Genomic DNA, 6,162 nt, shown 5'->3' with positions numbered 1-6,162 from the left:
AACCACAAGCATAACCAAGTCACAAAACAACATCACCACATATCCACTATATTAAAAAAACTTTAAGTACAAATGCGAAAAGGGAAATACAAGGTGATCAAAAACTCCAAAATGAACTGATGTGCACTCTTGCCTCAGTGTTGCTGCAATCCAATGCCACCTGCACGCAACGGTCGTGCATAAGCTTACAAAATCTTAGAGGGTGGTGTAAGTGTATGGGCAAGGCAAGCGCCAAGTGTACAATATAAGAGTAATACCGAAATATATGGTAAGTCCATGAATACAACCAGCCATACCAAAGCTATGTGATGTAAGGCATGAATGCTATCAGCCATAGCAAGGACATGCGATGCGGGACATGAATGTTATCGGCCATACAGATGTAATGCGAGGCCTACGTAGCCAAATGTCATATGCGAGATGCAATCCAAGCAAGCCAGTACTCATCAAGTACACATATCAGTACAGTTCCTCTTTGGATATTATCAGGGTCTAATACACCTCACACTGACTGCCTCCTCCCTAGCTGCACAGTCAAGCAAGTGGAAGAGACCACACTATCCACCTAACCAGTAGTCTGCCAATACCTACCCAGCTCATTGATAGCGGACTCATTTACGAGCTAGTCAAACTCAGCTTAGCTTATAGCCCCCTCACTCAGGCGGATAAGGCTACACCCCCTTTCAACCAACCACAACACAGTGGGAGATGTGGCCTACTGATATTCGGCACTCGGCACTCATATATCCAATCGGTCTAGATGTTGGAGCATCTCCTGGTACCAAAAAGGTTCTGGAATTTTCACCCAAGGATATCCTAAGTGCCTACAGTGCTAGAACCAAGTATTTTCGGTATCTTATATGACCATCCACGATGTCTCTATGGAGGCCACGGCCCTGATGTCGCTAGGGCATGCAGTGATCAAGTCACACATATGCGAGATGCATGGGTCACACCGTATAATCATGTAGTAATCCTGCGCATACCATGCGATCATGTGGGGCACTCCGTCTCTTAAGGAGTCTAGTAAATGTTTCAACCCAACGTCTTATGCTATGGTCAAACATTCCTCATATCAAGCATACATATGATGCGTATGGGCATGAATCATGGAATTATACTAAGCATGTTATAAAGTTGTAAGCTATCCTTACAATGCAGATGGGCCTAGACGGCCTACACACAACAAGTTTAGGCCTATCAATGGGCCTTAAGGAGAGTTATAATGCGGACATTTAACCAACATTGTACTCACAATGTGGGTGTCAAATCATCATTGTTCCCTAGGCATGGCCCGCCATAAATATCATTACATAAACGAAGGTGGAATCACACATTGCAATGAACCTTAGGTACACCCCATTGGGCCTTAAATACCTCAAATGGGCCATATCACATGGGCCTTATATTCATCAAGTAGGCCACATCAATGGGCCGCACCAATGGGCCTTATGTACATTGCAATGGGCCATAACCCATGGGCCTTATAATACATCAAAGTGGGCCTAATCACATGGGCCTTACATTCATAACAAGGTGGGCCTAATCACTTGGGCCTTATATATACCAAGGTGGGCCTCAATGGACGACCATAAATAATTCAAGATGGGCCTCATCCACATACCAAGGTGGGGTCCACTTGAACTATAGATCTGTCTTATTTTTAGTCTCAAGCCGTTAAGATAAGCTTGCCAAGTGGTTGGACGGTTTGGATGCAACATATGCATCAAGGGTGGGTCCCATAAAGGCCCACCATCATATATATATTATATAATATAATATATAATATATATAATATATATATATATATATAAACATGCACACACACGAGGTACAACCCCCACACGCTCACGCTGGTGGAATTTCACCACCTATGGGTTACACATGCACACATGTACACCCACATGTGGGGTGGGTCCTATATAGATGGATGGCATGGATGAAAAATATACCTCATGGTAGGGTCCCCCTGCCGTCCAGCAGCTAGCTAAAATGGCTGGACGGCATGGATTGAACACATACATCTAGGTGGGCTCCACCATCCACGACAGTGGACAGTGTGAATAAAACACATACATTACTGTCGGCTATATCATTGTGGGTCCCATGTGGGGCCACCGTAATGTTTATCTGCCATCCAATCTGTCCATAAGGTCACGCAGACCTGGACGGTGAGGAAAAATAAATTTCGTACTGATCCAAAACTTCTGTGAACCAAACAACATGGGTTTCAATGGCAGCCATACAATCACCATTGTTTCCTATGATGTGGGCCACCTAAGCTTCGGATGGGGTTGATATTTGGAGGGTGGCCCACTGCCCTAAGGGCCTTCAAGATGGACGGTGTGGATATACAAAAAAACACATCATGGTGGGGTCCACGGCTGGGCCGTGGGACTGCCGTCTATCCGCCCATGGCGCAGGATGCCTGTGCGTCCTCTGCACTGACAGCAGCAGCAACAGGCGCTGCTGCTGCTTATAAATATTTTTTTTTTGAAAAGTGATTTCCTGAGGTTTTTCATAGATGGGGCCCGCATCAAGGGAATCCATCCCAGCCATGGGATTTCAGGGCTCTACACAGACCCATCAAGCCCAATATTCAGTATATTTTGACGTACAGAAACATTAGGTGATTTTTCAACGGTAAAAGTCGCAGTTTTTTATGCCATGGCCCGCCAGATAATCTGGTTGGCTTCATTTTTCAGCTCAACGCCTAAAATGAGCTAGGGAAAGGGATAAATGACTTGGATTAGAGCCATACATCAAGGTGGGGCCTATATGAGTGGACCCCCCAATAAGCTTTGAAACAAGCTAATATTTTTGTTTTCTTTTCACGTCCAGCGTCCCTGGACGGTGGACGGTTTGGGCGTAGCTCATACATATGAGGCGGGCTGGTGGGCCACCAAATGGATGGATGGCTTAGGTAAAACACTCATATAAAGTGGGCCCCACCCACAAACGGCTTGGATAAAATACATGCTTCATGGTGGGGTCCATTCGGGTGGGCCACATGGCCACATCATCACACACACACGATAAAAAAAATATGAAGAAGAGAGGGAAAGAGAGAGAGGGAAAGAGAGGGACACGCGTGATGGAGGGACCCTAGCACTATGGGCCCTCTGTTTCAAGCATCCAATCATACATTAAGTGGGTCCCATTGCATGTGGGCCCACCAAATCAAAGATTAACTGTGGAGATCCCTTCTCCACCAAGATGTAAGGTTTAGATGACCCCTTTTTTTATACTAGAAAGTAAACATCATGATGGGGTCCATGGAGAATGGCCCCATCATGGAATGATAATAAAATCAAGGTGGGCCATCGGCCACATCTAGGGTCCCAAGTGAGATCTATACCATCAATCAGTAGGCCTCACTTGGCCCATCATCAAAACATGGAAAGATCTAGCCTAATAAACACCCACCTTCGATCTTCTTGGTCCATTGGAAAGCCAATCTCCTTGTGTCTCACTTTGATGGTGGAAGATGAGAAATGAATGGTTAGGATGAAGGTTTTGGGGTGAGAAAGTGGGCCATACACAACTCTTTCTCTCTTGGGGAAAGGCTTGGACGTGTTGTTTTTTTGCTCTTGGTGTTGCTTGGAATTTGTGAAGAGAAAGAGAGAGAAATGGGATGGTTGAAAGAGAGGTGATAGATGTGAGTGATGGGTGAGGTGATGGTGTACTTGACATGTATGGGTGTGTAAGAGAGAGGGTGAGAGAGAGTTGACTTGGTGGTTGCTTAACTTGTGGAGAAAGAAAGAATGGGTGCTTTGTACTTGACATGAGATGATTGATTGATTGATTGATGGAACACATTATAGAGATTCCCTTTAAATTTGCAACGTGCGGCATTTTCTTCGAATTGAACATGGGCCCACATCTTCTGACCTGGGTATCAGTTTGGTGCGCAAGTCGTGGCGTTAGAAACGTGGCGATGGCACGGTCACTAAGGTACAAGTTTTGAATCGAGCCGACATTGGTATGTGAGACCCGACTTAGGATCGCGCGCAAACGTCGGATATGGGTCGAGGATTGCTAGAATTCGACCGGAAGGACTGTGGAAGCCTACGGAACTGTACAGACTAGGATACGGGTCTTATAGCCGTGACTTTCGAATTGAACCTTTCAGGTAGTGAGCGTAGTATCTGAAATTGTGGTGAAGACCGCTTTAGTTGAAGGAGTATGCCAATAGTCCTAGAGGGGGTGAATAGGACTTTTTTAAACATTTTATGCTCATTAAAAATCCTATTATTCTAATCCTAAGTGGATAGGCATGAAAGGCACTAGGATATCATCAGAGTAACTCAAATGGCTTCCAAGCCAAATTGAGGATCCAATCACAAAACTATTGAATTATAAACATGAAATAGTTCAGAGTTTATGATGGATGTAACTGTGTGTGAAGTGTGATGAAATATCTGAGCATTTAAAGAAATCACACAAATAATAAGAAACAAATAACAATCACAAACACAATCATTTTTATAGTGGTTCAACTACTTGTCTACTCCACTCCTGGCAGACGCACTCAACCCTTGAGTGTGCCGGATTTCACTAAGGTAGTTTCACAATGGTTCACCTCAAACATAAGGTTTTAAATCAGGTTCACCTTTAACCTTTACAACCTACACCTAGGCTGACTGTTTATGCTCCCTGAGCAAGGGTCAACACATAGCACCTGGTTTTACGCACACTGGCCAAGGATCCACACAAGGAACCTCATTGTTTATGCTCTCACGAGTAAGGGTCAACACAACGCACCCACTTTTAGGCACACTAGCCAAGGATCTTCCTTAAGACCCTAACTGTTTATGTTCTCCGTAGAGCAAGGGTCAACACAACGCACCCACCACGTACGCTCCCGCCGGAGGCCTCCTATGAGGGCTTGAAGGGGTGATAAACACCTTAGACCCAATCCTAAAAAGGAATGATCACAAGTGTCCTTTGGACTCTAATAACTTACAGATGAGTGGATGAGTCCCATTTAGCACGTTGTCGAAGATCTCCTGCTTTGTTGATGAAGAATCTTCTGCTTCCTTGATCCGTAACACAGATGATGTACCAATACAAGGCTTTAGGTTGGGTCATGGTTATGATGGAATCCCACTCTCAAGATATTTTCCTATAAAGGAGATAGAGTGATTCCAATTATCTAAGCATTCAAGGCATCCCAGCTTAATGATTTGCCATTAAGATGGTAGCTAGAGGATCCTTGAATGCGGAAGTTCATTCCCCAATCCACTCAACGATGAGGGTGGATTGGAGGATGAACTCCCATGAGAGAAAGGGCTTTGGGTATATGATCTAAGGTTAAACACTCAAAAGCACTCTCTTCTTTCTCTACTAGAAATAATAGACAAGTCCTCTTTATAAGGCAAAAGGTTCCAATGGATATAAAACAGTCACATTTATGACAGAGTTCGATATCATCAAGCAGGATCGATATCATCGAGCATATACTCACGATAGCATCGACGGTCTGCTCGTTGACATAAACTCAAATGTCATACGCTTTCGAAACCTATTGTCAGCTGGTCAAGGGAATCGAAACACTTATCGATATCATTGGATTTTGAACTCCAATTTCATCGATGTGAGGTTCGATTCCTCGACATTTGAAAATGAGAGGGACTTGCTATGAAATTTTTAGGTTTTCAAGAATGATCGAGGGACCTTTGAGATCATCGGAATTTGAATGTCGATGATATCGATAGCTGTGTCTAGGCATCGATAAATCTAAGGAATTTTCGTTTAAGCTTGCTGGACAGTTTCTATCCATGTTCATTGCCATCGAAACCATACTGATATCATCGATATTTGAATATTGATTCTATCGAGTGACCCTCGATCATAAATAAATTATCCTGAAATATTTTGCTGGAAAACTTCGTGCCCACGACCGATATCATCGAGAGCCTATCGATATCATCGAGATTTGAACTTCGATGGTATCAAGGGGGCTTCAATATATCGATGCACATATGATATTCTTAAGAAAAAATAGGGGCACCGGAGATCTGTCTGTCGATATTATCGAGTCACCTTCGATGGACTCGAGATTCAAATATCGATGATATCGATAGGTATATCGATACATCGATAAATCCGTCCAGAGATATATGTGGTTACTGGACACTTTTGTCCTCATTCCAATGGAAT

This window comes from Magnolia sinica, chromosome 3 (genome assembly GCF_029962835.1).
Source record: "Magnolia sinica isolate HGM2019 chromosome 3, MsV1, whole genome shotgun sequence".
In the NCBI taxonomy this organism is placed as follows: domain Eukaryota; kingdom Viridiplantae; phylum Streptophyta; class Magnoliopsida; order Magnoliales; family Magnoliaceae; genus Magnolia; species Magnolia sinica.
This window is presented reverse-complemented; position numbering follows the sequence as displayed.